The sequence below is a fragment of the Nyctibius grandis genome, chromosome W (genome assembly GCF_013368605.1).
Source record: "Nyctibius grandis isolate bNycGra1 chromosome W, bNycGra1.pri, whole genome shotgun sequence".
Lineage (NCBI taxonomy): Eukaryota > Metazoa > Chordata > Aves > Nyctibiiformes > Nyctibiidae > Nyctibius > Nyctibius grandis.
This window is the reverse complement of record NC_090694.1, coordinates 3,366,507-3,382,509: the sequence shown is the minus strand read 5'-3', so window position 1 is coordinate 3,382,509 and position 16,003 is coordinate 3,366,507. Positions and strand designations below refer to the sequence as shown.

At 44.7% G+C, this 16,003-nt stretch overlaps 1 protein-coding gene across 1 annotated transcript in view; it reads right to left on the bottom strand.

Moving 5' to 3' along the window:
* Nucleotides 1–392: 392 nt before the first annotated feature.
* Nucleotides 393–16,003, bottom strand: part of LOC137675770 (CDC42 small effector protein 2-like) — a 95,454-nt gene continuing 79,843 nt past the window's right edge. The window contains exon 4 of the mRNA XM_068421983.1: nt 393–417. The gene's annotated coding sequence lies outside the window, so the exon portion shown is untranslated. The remainder of the gene's footprint in view (nt 418–16,003) is intronic.

Genomic DNA, 16,003 nt, shown 5'->3' with positions numbered 1-16,003 from the left:
CTCGCACGATACTTGCACATCCTGCTCCTTTCGCCACGCCTACCTTCCGTTACAGCCCGAGATTTTCCGGTCGCCGTACCCTAATCTACCTACATTTCCCCCTCCCCATGCTTCAAGTCATGCGAAGTAAAGCATATCGCTGATTCTGGAGCCTTGCGTCAAAGCGTAAGCGTAGCTGGCGGATACAACATCCCGAGCCCAGGTTCTCCAGTAAGATTCCCCTGCAACTCCTGAGATGCAAAGCAAAAGCAAGCTAATCATGAGCGCATTGTTCAAAGCTTTTGTTTCACTCAGCAACGGTCGCCGTTCCTCATCTTTCTTGGCGCCCCGCCGCTTCACCAGACTCTCTGTACTGTCATGACTCCTCACGTCTGAAGGTCGAGGCTGGTGCTGTTTCGGCTTCCCCCACAGGTACTCCTGCAAAACATAAAGCTCGGACAGCGTACATATTACTTCGGGTTAGGATTTTGTTTTAAATCAGGGCGCAAACAGCGTGTAGGGACCCACTGTATAACATCATCCCGTTTGATGGCGGCATACCCCCTCCCGTGATGTAGCAGCTCCCAACCTGTTTCCCACTCCGCTGTCCCAGGGAACCAAACCTTGACTGGGGGGCCCACTTCTGGCACCCCTGGACCCCAATGTCGCTCAATTGGGGCACGCTCTTGGTCTCCCCGGGCAAAATGATTTAAAGAATAAAGAGGGCGATGTAAAATGTGAGATTGGTAGTTGACAGGAATTACGTCTGGGAATCCTTCCCCCTCCCCAAGAATCTTAATTCTGTGTTTTAGCGTCTGATTAGCGCGCTCTACACTGGCCTGCCCGGTAGAATTATACGGAATGCCGTGTTTGAGCGTGATACCCCACCGCTGACACCACTGACGTGTGGTATGAGCAATAAAACAGGGGCCATTATCAGTTTTGATCTCGACAGGTAGGCCTAGCCAAGCGATTGCAAGATTCCAATGTAGCTGAATGGAGCGTGCTGTTTGTTTCCGATGCGGGGTGGCCACAATCATCATACTGTAAGTGTCCATGCGCCTCTATATTAGTTCTGATTGGCTTATGCTAAAAAGCTATATCTTGCAGGTGCAGCATTCTTTCTTATTTTTCAACTTCCCCCATATCTTGTTGGTCTCATAGCCAAGGCCCTTGTTCTGTATTATGATTGGCTAGTTCATCACCACCCCATTACCACCCCCTGGACATGCCTGGACATAGCTCGTTCAGTAGCTCGTTCCTACCATTGTCCTGTGGGAACCCCACAATTCTCCCTTTTTGTTTTTGAACGAGCTATGTCCTATCTCATCCTTTTTGTTTTTGTTTCTTACTCAAACCCGGTTCCCTGTGTCTCGCAGAGCCCAGTCAGAGAATCTCAACCTTGGTTACCCATAAATCCTGCTCTCTGTTGTTGTGCCACAAAGGTTGTATTGACCATTCGTTGCACAGTTTTCTGCAAACATGCAAACAAACAGGGTAACACAAGTAGGATAATGCCTATTATAAACATTCCCATAAGCAGACTCTATCTACAAAACATGCAGTTTACTTCAGAACATACTGTTATTCTCTATTATTCTAGCTGAAAGGAAAATTACTGACAGGAAAGCTGATTCTGTTTAAAGGTAACACAGAGCAGGCCTTTTAGAGCCTACTCTGAGGCCTACTCTTGCTAAACCGTTGCTAAACCATCCGGTATCAATTTCCCCCTTTGGAAGTAGTTAGATTTATTATCTCACTACTTCCATATACTATTGTCACGGTTTAAAGCTGGGCCGGCCACTAAACCTGCGGCAGACGCTCTCTGTTAACCCTCCCCCCCGCACCCGAAGGGAAAGGGAAAGGGAAAGGGAAAAGGGAGAGAGACTTCCGGGTTGGAAAGTTAAAACAGTTTTAATAAACCTATAATAATGAAAAAGAGTATAATAATAATATTGGAATAATCAAATATATACAAATATATACAAAACCAAGATCAAGCTCCCCCGATGTCGGCAACGTCACCACCGGCACTGCAGGGCAGGCTCCGGGAAGGCCCAGGCTGGGCCTAGCGACGGTCGAGAGCTGGATTCAGGGATGCACAGATCGGGATCGGGGGCAGCAGGAAAACAGACGGAGTCCTCCTTGGACACCGGCCATAGCAGAAAGAGAGCGAGACCCTCATGATCCCCCCGCTTTATACTGAGAATGACGTGTATGGGATGGAATACCCTCGTTGGTCAATTTTGGGTCACCTGCCTTGTCTGCTCCCCCCTGCAGCTGCGACCCCCCTTCGGCTCTTCACTCATAAGCAGTGAGGAATTCAGCAGTGACCTTGGTTTCTCTAAGACTAAGTACAGCAAGAGCCTTACTGCACAACATCCCTACCGGTGCCTCAGCGATAACTACAAACTTCGAGCGTTATCAGTCCTGGAAGCAGACACTGTCTGCAAAACATGCAGTTAGTTTCAGAAAGTGCAGTTACTTAGAAGAGACTTAGCTGAAAATAAAAATCACTGAAAGGAAAATTGGCCTGATTTAGGCCAAACCAGGACAACTATTCTCAATGATTGCCTTAACACAACCCACGCAGATCCCTATGATAACTATAATCACAACTATATAAACTATTCCCTCTAATAATGTGGCTAACCATCCTTTTAGAGACAATCCACCGTAGTCCTGCGCCTGTAGAGACAGAAGCATAACCTCGACCCATTAGTAATAGTTCCCCTGGTCCCAACCATTCGTTAGTACCTGGTTCCCTATACCACACTTTGCCTTTGTTTTTCACATAGCTTGTTCCCTGTCAAACTGCCTCCCAATGTATTACAATTGGGGGTCGCTCCTTATCTCCTGCTAAAGTTAAATGGTTAAGTACATAAACAGCTTTTGCAAGTCTCTCAGAAGGTTCAGTTTCCTCTCCCCCTTTTTGTTTTTGCAGAAGCTGTTTCAATGTACTATGAACACGTTCCACAATCGCCTGACCCGTAGGCGAATGAGGAATCCCAGTGACATGTGTAATACCCCATAGTTGACAAAATTGTCGAAAAATCTGTGAACAGTATGCTGGTCCATTATCAGTCTTAAGTTGTTGTGGAACCCCAAAAGCAAGCAAGTAAATGTCATTTGACATGATGACCTGTTTCCCCAGTTTGTGCTGTTGCCCATATTACATGTGAAAACGTATCAACAGATACATGAACATATTTGAGCCTTCCAAATTCTGCAATGTGAGTAACATCCATTTGCCACAGTTGCAACGCACTCAATCCTCGAGGATTTACCCCTATTCCAATTCCCATGCCAATTTTCTGACAACTAGGACAAACACTAACTAATTCACGTGCTTGTGCCATGGTGAGGTGAAATTGTTTCGCTAACATTTTCGCTGATTGATGAAAGAATTGATGGGATAGGTGTACTTGTTCAAATAAATTTGGTGATATTTGCGTATAGGACACAAGTGTGCCTGCTTTATTATTTCCAATGCTCAAACCTTGATCAAATTGATGACTACGAATGTGGGTGACAAAATAAGGTATCTCTCTGAGGTTTATTGCTTGATGCAACCGTAGCAAAATGGTGTAAAGTCGCATATTTCTTATTGGTTGTATAAAAGCTTTTTCAATTCGATTTACAATGCCTGCTGCATAAAGAGAGTCTGTTACAATATTGACAGGTAAATCCTTCCATTTTACAAAAACATGATATATCACAAAAAATTCAAGTGTCTGCAATGAGTCCTCAGTTTGTCCTGAGAATTTACAATGTTTCCATTGTCCATCCTCTTGCCAGGTAATAACTGTTGAATGTGATCGTTTCCCTGCATCAGTAAAAACAGTTAGTCCAGTCACAGGTATCTCTGATCTGATAGGTTTTTCTTCCCAATCCTGTTTGCAAATAAACTGTAGCTTTTTATCTTTTGGCAAATGTGTTAACAATTGTCCAGTAAAGTCCTGTAAGGCCATTTGAAAAAGAGTTGACTGATTTGTTAACCACTGTAGATAGCATCTGAGTCTAGTCCGGTAATGTCTGTAATCCTTTTATGCACTTTGACAAGCAATTGTGCTATTGCTTCCACTCTGGTACAAATTGTTGTTTTAGGATGAAAAAACAGAGAGTCCACTCGAGCATTGCCTTCTGCAATAAACCCAGGCAAATTAGTATGATTTCTTACATGTAAAACATAAAACAATGCAGTTCGGATTTGAATTTCTTGCCACAGAGCTCGCAGCAATTCAAAAACACACTGATTACATATATGCTCTATAACAGATCTATCCAATTGCTTTATAATGCCAGCTACATATGCTGAATCAGTAACCAAATTAAAGGGAATGGGAAAATTCTGAAATATTTTTAATACAGCTCGTAATTCTACCACCTGAGGTGAACCCTTTTGTTATACTACCATAGATTCCCACTTGCCATCAGAATACCAGACAAGGCCCACCTTGCCTGTGTTCCCAGATCCATCCGTAAAAATGGTAATTCCATCCACAGGAGTGTCTGCGCACCACACTCCTGTGGCAATTGGAAGTTCCACACTCAATTTTATAACAGGATGGGAGGGCAAGTGGTAAACAACCTGTCCCGAGAAATTCTCCATAGCTGTTTGCAAAGCAAAGCTATTAGCCATACACCACTCAAAATATTGAGCTGCAATAGGAACGGTTAGTGATGCAGGGATCTCTGGCCACAAGCTCCTGACATCGCATCCATCCTTTGATGAATAATCTGTGCCAATAGCTCTGTAACGAATCTGATCATTCTGAATTCCATTGACCAATTATTGCATACGGAATTTGCCTATCAAACAAAGTGATAATTTGTATTTCCTGATTCAAATCAATACGATGTACAAATTTGGAATGCAGCCTGCTTTCTATTTCTGTAATCAGTTGCTGTACCTCTGCAGTAGTCTGTTGTGGTGCTGTTAAATTTGTGTCCCCTGCTAACAATTGGAATAGAGGCCGCAATTGTGACGACGCAAGCCCCAAGTACGGCCGCAGCCATAACTTGAGCCTTATGTCCCACATCTGTACTCGTTCCACAACGGCTGTTTGCCACAGGTCCAAGGCTTGGCAGCCGCGCAGGTTAACCCTGCGTGGAAACACCAGTCCTGCGCTCCCTGCGGTTCGGGCTACGAGTTAACTGCATAGGCCTGGAACTGGTTGGGAAGATTCATTTGTGTCAGCACACAGTTTCTCCCCGCGTTCTTTCTCCAGTTTCCCTGCACTCTGCAGCTGGTTGTTATCAGCTGACCTTGAGCATTATACTGAGACCTGCACAGCTTCACAAGATGCCCTAGCTTCCCACAGCAATAACACATCAAAACAGAGTTATCTCTCCCACTCAGCTTCAACTTCTTAAGGCAGTTTTTCTTAAAGTGACCTTCCTGTTCGCATGTATAACAACGATGAACTACCTTAATTGCCGCCGCAAAAGTTTTTGCTAAATACTCCATCTGAAATGTGGTGGTTCCTACTTTCTCACAAGCATCCATTAGCTCAGTTAAGGTGGCATTACAATTTGCCATCCCTGCAACAACTTTTCTGCAGTCCTCACCTGTGTTGTCTTTCGCTAACTATAGTGGTAATGCTTCTTTTACAATTTTCCAATCTAACAGTTGCCAAATATTTCTTCCCTCAGGACCCGCACCCACAATCACCGGATATGCCCGTGGAATCACAACTCCTTCTAATAACGCATCTCGAATGACCCCTTTCCATTTCACTCCTCCCTCACCTCCCCCCACTTCCCCTGTATACGCGGGCAGACGCTGACCCTCTCCCTCACCTCCCACATTACCAGATGGACGCAAACCTCCCCCCCCGCCCTGATCTAAAGGTGGAGTAGGGAGTTGTAAAGGAGGTTGAGGTGGCCCTAATACTTGTCCCGAACACAGAGGGGGGTTTTGGGGGAGACATAGTCACGTGTCCCGAGGCATTGGCTGAACGATGCTGCTGCAATTCCGTCTTTAATTCTTCCAGTCGTCTACCAAGCTCCGTCATGTCAAGTTTGTGTCCATTTCGTGATGGTAACAGTCCTTTAAGTCCTTGTGACTCTGGTACTGCTGACTCCGTAAATGGCGAATCCGGTAAAGGTGGGTACAAAGCATGTTTACCCTCCTTCTTGTCCTCCTGCTCAGCCTCATCCGTAGAGAGATCAATGAGAGGGAGGGGGTTTCGGAGGGGGTTTCTGCCAAGTCTCCTGTTCAGCGTCTGAATCAATTAGTTCAAATCGAGTTTGTGTTTTAGGGTGCACTACCGGTTCTAATGGATCTGTATCTATTTTACTCGCTCCCCGCTCCTCAGCTTTTTTCGGAGCCGTCCGTACCGACAGCGATAAAGGAGCTGCCACCGGTACAGCCACCGGGGCCGTGGGAGGTGTTGGTCCCGCAAACAGTGAGGGGGTAGTAGACGTCTGCGGTCCTAAAGCCATAAAAGCTGTATGTGTGACTTCTCTCTCTGCTTTTATTCCTTTTAACGCTTCGCTAACCAGCCTCCATGTAGCAGACAATTTCAAGGCTTCCTTATCACCACTTGACACCGCATTCCAGAGAGAGTCACCAATCTTCTCCCATAAAGGCACTTCAAAGACATCATTAAAGGTTGTAAAATGTCCTTATCTTTTGCCCAAAACAGTAACTGCTTTAACGCAGCTTCACCATATTTAATTCCTCTCTCAGAGAGTATATGTTGGAGGAGTTTCACCACTGCCACTTCTGTCTTGGTCAGGGTAGACCCCATGTAAACACGCCCGAGCCGCATCCCATGTCGCCCAGTCCTCCCGCGCAGCCCGTAGCAGCCACAAGATAACTCCCCATGTTTTTAATTCTTTGGCAGAACCCGCTGCCATAGCTTGCTCAGCGAGCTGCATCGAGCACCGCTCCCAGGTATTCGGCTGTAAACAATCAGCCGGTCCTGCCACCACCCCCCCCTTTAACGAGACGGTCCACACACTGGGCTACATCTTTCGATTTCACAGAAGTCTTAAATTCCCCGCCCAGTAACGAAATCACCTTTATCAAGGTTTCCATGGCTCGTGAACCCACTCCGACCGCCTGCGGTCCGCCAGCCCAGCAATCACGTCGGGGTCACCATTTGTTGCCGCTTGTCTGCAGCAAGCTCCGTTCGGTTGCTGGCTGGCCTGAGGCTATCCGCACCCCAGGGCCATTGAGCACTGACACCAATGTGAGGATGCAACAAATGGCATTTATTTAACTGCGCAACAGCCTTATATAGTCGTCCCGTACGAACTCGCACGATACTTGCACATCCTGCTCCTTTTGCCACGCCTACCTTCCGTTACAGCCCAAGATTTTCCGGTCGCCGTACCCTAATCTACCTACAAGAGGGCCCTGGACAAGCTGGAGAAGTGTGCCCACGTGAACCTCATGAGATTCAACAAGGTCAAGTGCAAGGTCCTGCACCTGGGTCAGGGCAATCCCCAATATCAATACAGGCTGGGGGATGAAGGGATTGAGAGCAATCCTGAGGAGAAGGACTTGGGGGTACTGGTGGATGAAAAATTAGACATGAGCCAGCAATGTGCACTCACAGCCCAGAAAGCCAACTGTATTCTGGGCTGCATCAAAAGCAGCGTGGCCAGCAGGTCGAAGGAGGGGATTCTTCCCCTCTACTCCGCACTCGTGAGACTCCACCTGGAGTACTGCATCCAGCTCTGGGGCCCCCAACATAAGAAGGACATGGACCTGTTGAAGCGAGTCCAGAGGAGGGCCACAAAGATGATCAGAGGGCTGGAGCACCTCTCCTATGAAGAGAGGCTGAGAGAGTTGGGGCTGTTCAGCCTGGAGAAGAGAAGGCTCCAGGGAGACCTTATTGCGGCCTTTCAGTACTTAAAGGGGGCTTATAAGAAAGATGGGACAGACTTTTTAGTAGGGCCTATTGCAATAGGACAAAGGGTAATGGTTTTAAAGTAAAAGAGGGTAGATTCAGAGTGGATACAAGGAAGAAATTTTTATGAGGGTGGTGAAACACTTGAACAGGTTGCCCAGAGAGGTGGTAGATGCCTCACCCCTTGGAAACATTCAAGGTCAGGTTGGAGAGGGCTCTGAGCAACCTGGTCTAGTTGAAGATGTCCCTGCTCATTTCAGGGGGGTTGGACTAGATGACCTTTAAACGTCCCTTCCAACCCAAACCATTCTATGATTTGTACTTTCAGTGTCACACAGAAATACAGAAAATATGAACTTGCCTTATCCATCCAGCTCTAGAAAGAATTATATTCTCATTTCCAAATGGCAGAGTGCTTTTTAAAACATGAGGCAACACTAAAATAATGTCCTATTCACAGTAGCTTTAAATAGGAGTCCAAATGAGACCTGGTTTTCTAATGTATATGAGAGCAAATGTTGGGATGCAAGCACAAGCCACACTTCACCTTAACGGCTGATAGTGTACCACAGCATTCCTGGGCAGGAAACACCTGTGGATTACAGTCTGCTAGCGGAAACATCCTGGGACCTAATTGTTTTATATCAAACATCTTTAAAATGGCAGAATGTGGTCTTTAACAGGTACATGCAGAGCAGAAAAATATATCTGGAGTTTTAGCCATGGTGTCAATTAAAGGCATGCAAGCTAAACATTTCCTTTGACAGTAAGATTACCATGGTAGCTTTTTACATATATTGCAGAAATATGCTGTGACACTGTCATTGTGCTTACTGTGACTTTTGACAATGGACTGTAAAGTCCACCTGTAAAACAGGTATAATTAAATGTACCTGGAAATATTTAGCATTAATATTTCAACCTAAGAAGCAGCCCTAAATGAGGTGACCAGGTTATAACCAAAGCAAGCTATATGTAGCGCCAGTTCAGAGGAGACTAGGTGTGTCTGGCTCTGAAATACAATACCTTATCAGAAACTGCTATGAACTGAGCTTAGGTGGATGGATAGTTATATTGGGTATCACTCTAACCAATATGAAGTGAATAGGTTGAGCGAACTCAGTTCTCCTGGATAAGTTGTCTAAGCTGTAAAACCCCACCATCAGGTTGCTTTACCTCCTAAGCGATCTGAGCAGAACAATAAAAGATCAAATAAGCCGCGAAAGTTAATATAACCTCACCACTAGGAAGAAATTTGCTTTTGAGCAGCTGTGCATGATACAGCAGTGTCATGGGTGGTAGACAGAATAGGTTTTGTTTTAGTTTTCACCCTTCCACTTTTGTGAAAGATGAATTCTCTCAGGTACTTCAGAAGAATTAGATTCCTAGACAATCCAAAAATTAATCTAAGCCTATAAAATACAGTGTAAAAAGAATATTTGAACTCCAAAGGAGCATCTACGAACACTTTTAAAGGAGGGGTAAGAGTCCATTATATTGGAGCTAATAGGAAGTGCTACCTGAAAATAATGCTTTCTACATGCATTGTAAAGAGCATTACAGCTCTGCACAAGCTGCAGTATGGGGAAGAATGAGTAGATCCATATCCTGGAGTCAAACATACCCCACTGTAACTGAGCAAGCTCTGTTACTTGTCTGAAAGCAACTGCAAGAGCACACAATTATGGCAGTATATAACAAAAAAAAAAAGTTACCTAATGTGATGACATCTCAAATTGATATCTAGTGGTGCAAACACAGTACTATTCATATGCATGAATACCAAAATAATCTCCAAGTGGTGCAAATGCAGTCTGCATTCAGCAGAACAGGACCAAAGTTTGCAAGGGGATCTAGATCTGTAGAAGAATGTTCTGCATGGCAGCAGTGCAAGGTAGAGCCAATATTTATAGCATCTAATTTAATAGTTAGCATAACAACTTCCTAACTTATTTCCAGTGCCATAGCTATTTCATTCTATTGTGGAGGCACAAATGATATGCACAGGTTTTCTAAGTAGGAGTTGTCAAGTTGGTTTTATTAAACTGTTAGCTACTCCTTCCCCCACATAGAGTTATATCCTCTAACATGTCAGCCTTCAAGATCATGTTGAGGAAAAAAAAAAAAAAGTCTGGAAAACTCACTGGGCTGAATTCACCAATAACTACTCTCTTTTCCAACAGAGCAAGCACATGTATATCAAAGGCATATGCCATGCCTTTTTACCCTGTTATCTTTAGTTGCAATAAGCAGAACAGGACTTAGCCTGTTTTTTTTTTTTTGCTCAAGTAGTTCTTTGATGTGTAAAGTTACCTTCTTATACTAGTAGTGATTTACTGGAATGAAAGCCAGAGTTGCAGATGCCAGTTCTGATGTCATGAACATGAATGAATAAGGGGGCCTTCAGAGCAAGTAATTATTCAAGGAAATAGAGAAGACTAGTTGCTGTGATCATGACAGAGGTTTTGGTGTCATGCTGTGCAGCAGCTAATGTTACACCTGTCTAAAAACATAAAGCTAAAATTCCCAAAGAGATAGCAGCATGAAGATTTATCTCTCTGCACCTCCTCTGCTGCATCTTCTCCTAGGCCCTAAACAGCCTGGTACATCTTGGAAGACTAAAATGACCAAGGCCATCTAAGCCATCATCAGAGACAAAAGCGTTATATCAGATCAGTCTGATTATTTGCAGTTCTCTGCACATGCATTAGGAAAGTTATGCCATCTTCCTACATTTATAAACTTAAACAGTGTTCACTACAAAACTATTCAAACAGACTGGGGTGGTTTATTTCTGGTGAGTAATCATAGAATGCTGCCATTATCCCAGCAGAGGGAAATTTGGAGACATTGTCAAAGCAGGTTTCGTTTTACTGAAGTAAAAACAGTTTGTTGTCATAAATGTACTGGAATTAGTTATTTTTTAATTATATGACTGCAGACAATGATTAAACTGATGTTATTGCTTAGTATGCATTAGGAGATGTTTAAGCTGTACTCCAAAGAATAAAATCTGGGGCATTAAATACATTAGTGCTGTCACTTGTTTTTCTATAAAAAATTAGGTTAGTTTTGGCAAGTTATTTAAACTTTTAAGTTCCAGCTAGAAGCAAGACATGTTACTTAAAATTTTTTTTCTTCTTTAGATATTTTGTGTATGCCCAAATGAGTTAACAGATCTTCCCAAAAACCAAAGAAAGGTATACTTGAACATATCAAAAGCATCAGGCTTTACTGAAAGGGATAGATGTTAATTAATGAAAACTCTTCTGGTGCTTAATAAAATGTTCTGTGTACACTAGGAGTCCTGTACAGTAATAAGTAAAACAGTGCCAAGAAAATGGTCATAGCATGGACATAGCTACACTGGCAAAACTATACTTGGTAATGATAAATGTAAAATCTTTTTTTTCTCCATTCCTCATCTCCTGCAGAAACAAGTCAGATCAATGTAATGGTGCCTACATGAGTAGCTTCTGCTGACCTATGTTGGCCAGTGACAGTAAAATCATATGCCTGAGCAATGCTTAACTTGCAGAAGTCTGTAATGCAAAACTAATCATGTAAAAAAAAAAGAAAGAGGTTCCTAGTTAGTTATGACAGTGAGGAAGAAGAGTTAAGTCATTATTATTATGAAGAGTTAATTCATCATTATTATTATGTAAAGGAATTGGAATAGAAAACCACCACCAAGTGGATTAAGATTAATTTAGTTTCATGTTCTAAGGGGATGAAAAAGTCAGAATTATTCAAAAATGATAGGAAATTAAACATTTGTAGAAGCAAACAGCCAGAGTCCTACCCAGTTTACTAGGCGAGTCTTCTTGGCTTGCAGCACAAGCCCTTGCCATGGAACTGCATTCCAGAATTTGAAGTTTCATTTCAATAGTGATATTTCCACAAAGAAAAACTTAAAATAAATGGGGTGGGGAGGTGCACACAGAGAGAGAGGGGGCCAGCCATCCCAAGCAAACTTTACAATTTATAGTAAACATGACATTTATGGTACAGAATACACCTGTGGGCCAGCCTGGGTCAGCTGCCCTGGGTTTTGCTCCTCTAAGCTTTAGCACCTGGCTAACCCAAAACTGCTAACAGCCTTGATCACCACGGAAACCTACATACCATGGCTGGCCACAAACTAAAACAAAACGTAACAGAAAATTGACTCTATTATTTTATCCCAAAAAAACCAGGACAGGATTCCACCCGTTATTCTGTGTCATTTACATCACAGACAAGTCACTGCTATTTTTCCCTGTCTCTCAACATATATATATACACACAGATATCATTCCCTTAGTCTATGGGCCATCTCTCTAAAAGTTCATTGAATTAATTTGGTCCAAACACATGGGTTCCCTTTGTCATAATAGTCTTTCAGGGCAGGAAAAAAATGATGTGGGATTCACTCAGTTGGCAGATGGGGACCAGGCCTCAATACGGTGTGACGGACTGGTGAGGTTAGGCACAGCAGGATGAGCTGTATCTGGAGCGAGCAGCTGGTGTATCTTGTACAGCCCATGTTCACAGTCTGGGGCGATTCTTACTGTGCTAAATAACTAGAGAAATGATGACAAGCAGTATCCTATAACAATTAGCATCATACAGTTCAAGTTATTGGCTAGTCTCACCCAAAAATCAAATCTCCTTGGGGTACACATTTAACTTCCCCATCCTCCTGCATCATCCACCACATGCACCCAGGTCCTTGAGCAAAAGCAATCCCACAAGTAGGTTTGCCTTTACTCGAGGCAGGAGTAATCCAAACTGTTTTCCCCAACATAGTCCTTGCGTGAACCACAGGGACTTTATCCCCCTCTACAGTGTGCAACAGTTTGGATTGAGCAGGACCAGCCCGGTTGACAGATCCCCTGGTATTAACTAACCAGATGGCCCTTGCTAAGTGTTCATCCCAGTTTTTGAATGTCCCATCACCCACTGCTTTCAGTGTAGTCTTCAATAGTTGCTTCTCATTTTCTGATAGTTTATTGTATGGTGGGGCCTCTTCAGCACACATCATCTCCTCCTCCTCTGGCAACATTCCAAAACCTTTGACTTCTGGCCAGTCCATGATTACTTCCAGAATTCCCAGGTGATTGAGGTTCCCTATTCAAGTAATCAACTCAACCCACATACTCCACATAGCATCAGTTGCATGATGTGTAGAGGGGGTCTGCCCTTTAAACATCCAGTTCAACACTGGCAATCAGGGCACCAGGAGGAGCTGTGCCTCAGTACCAATTACTTCTGAGGCAGCTCGAAATCCTTCATAGGCTGCCAGTATCTCTTTTTCTGTTGGAGTATAATGGTCCTCTGATCCTCTGTATCCCCATCTCCAAAACCCCAGGGAGCAACCTCGAGTCTCCCCCAGTGCCTTTTGTGAAAGGCTCCAGGTAGGACCATTCTCCCCAGCTATGGTATAGAGGATATTTTTTTACTTCTGGTCCCATCCAGACTGGTCCAAGGGCCACTGCATGGACTACCTCTCGTTTAATTTGCTCAAAAGCCTGTTGTTGCTCAGGGCCCCATTTAAAGTCATTCTTCTTCCAAGTCACTTCATAGAGAGGGCTCACAATCTGACTGTAATGGGGAATGTGCATCCTCCAGAAGCCTACTACGCCTAGGAAAGCTTGTGTCTCCTTTTTGTTAATTGTCAGAAACATGGCTGTTATTTTGTTGATCACATCCCTTGGGATCTGACAGTGGCCATCTTGCCACTTGATCCCTAAAACCTGGACCTCTTTTGCAGGTCTCTTGACCTTACCTCATTTGATGGCAAAATCAGCTTCTAGAAGGATTTGAATGACTTTTTCCCCTTTCTCAAAAACTTCCCCTACTGTATTACCCCATACAATGATATCATTAATCTATTGCAGGTGTTCCAGAGCTCCACCCTTCTCCAATGCAGTCTGGACCAGACCATGGCAAATGGTGGGGCTATGTTTCTACCCCTGGGGCAGTTGATTCCAGGTGTATTGGATGCCCCTCCAGGTGAAAGCAAACTGTGGCCTGCACTTTGGTGCCAAGGGAATAGAGAAAAATGCATTTGCAATATCAGTCATGGCATACCACTTGGCTGCCTTTGACTCCAGTTCATAATGGAGTTCTAACATGTCCAGTACAGCAGCACTCAGTGGTGGTGTGACTTCGTTCAGGCCATGATAGTCCACAGTTAGTCTCCATTCCCCACTGGACTTTCGCACTGGCCATATGGGACTGTTGAAGGGGGAGCGCATTTTGCTGATCACTCCTTGGCTCTCCAGTTGACATATCAGCTCATGGATGGGGATCAGTGAGTCTCTGTTAGTATGATATTGCTGTCTGTGGACCGTTGTAGTAGCAATAGGCACCTTTTGCTCCTTGACCCTCAGCAGCCCCACAATAGAAGGGTCCTCTGATAGACCAGGCAGGGTAAATAGCGGTTTCATTTCCTCCATCTCCACGGCCGCTACACCAAGTGCCCACCAGTACCCCCTCGGGTCCTTGAAATACCCTCTTCTCAGGTAATCTATACCAAGAATGCATGGGGCATCTGGGCCAGTCACAATAGGGTGCATCTGCCACTCAGTCCCAGTCAGACTCTCTTCAGCTTCCAGTACAGTCAGCTCTTGGGAGCCCCCTGTCACACCAGAGATACAAATTGATTCTGTCCCTTTATAGTTTGATGGCATTATGGTGCCTTGTGCATCAGTGTCCACTAAAGCCCTATACTACTGTATCTCTGATGTGCCAGGCCATCAAATCCACACAATCCAAAAAACCCACAATTGTCCCTATCCTCCACCTGGCTAGAGGCAGGGCCCCTCTGATCCTGAACATAGTGTCCATTATTAACATCTCAGTTTGAGTGGCTCACGTGGATTTGATCCCCATTATTCACATCTGGTAAATAGGGATCCAAAGCCCATCTACACTGTTTGGAGAGCTTCCCATTGAAAACCAGAGCAACAAGTTTCCTGGGAGAAGCCCCATTCCTAATCGGTTCACCTTGCAACTTATGTACACGTCTGTAAAGCCAAGGTAGGTTTTCCATCCCATTTCTCATGTCTTCATGGTCACACAGGAAAAACCACAGGGTGCCTCGTGATATATACCATCTCTCCTGAGCAGGTCTTGCAGGGGAACACTTTATCCGGATAGCATAGATGTTTGTTGGTACAGGCAGGGAGTGGGGCCTATCCTCCATCTGGGACAATTTTTCCAACACCTTACCAAGCAGGTCTGTGGATTTGTCAGACACTTTTTCTACAGCTGAGATGCTGGCCCATGTGGAGGAAATGAGAGTGTCTGCATATTGCCGCATTAGAGTATGTCATCCACCATTGGTGTCTCATCTTTCCAGCTAAATAATGCTAATGTGTTGCCATACAACAGTGACACACTCAGTACCCTGTTGTGCCACATGGGTCTGGTAACTTTGAGTGCATTTGGATCTAGTGGTGTCTGTGGGTCATCCAGGTCTGCAAAAATCAGCTCTCACACAGCCATTTCCCCTCAGGTTGTGCACTTGCTGGGTGGTATATAACATCATCCCTAAAGGGATACCTGTTCCTCATGCTTAGCAGGAGCCCCTGCCAGAGAGTGAGGGGCTGTGCACCAGTTGCAAGACCCCTATCAATACCCACTTCTCTAGACATTGGTCCCAGCTGCTTAGCTTCTCTACCATCTAACTCTAAACCATCAGCTCCATTATCCCAGCAGCAGAGCAGCCAAGTAACAAGTTGCTCACCTTCACAGTATCTGTAATCTTTACGTATATCTCGCAGCTCACTCAGGGATAGGGATCGAGTGGTTACCTCTGTCTCAGCCTCCTGTGATGTCCCTGGTAGGCCATCACGGCCTACTCTTTTTGTGGTTTTCATCTTCTGTACAGGGATGACTGTTACTGGCACTGGTTGAGTCCCTAGGTTAGCTACATCACCCATCACTGGGGGCTGATTAGCTGCAGCCCTTGTTGCCGAAGTCTGGGTATTCACAGCAAGTGCTTCCTGGAATTGAGCAATCACAGTACCCAGTGCGGAGATCTGAATAGCCTCTGGGGTAGCCAGGGTGCCTGCTGTAGGGACTGGCAGGGTCTGAGTATCTGCGGTTCTAGTTGTGGGTGCTGGGGCAGCTGCAGTGTCTGTCATCGGGGCTGGAGATACTGTGGTGCCTGGTGT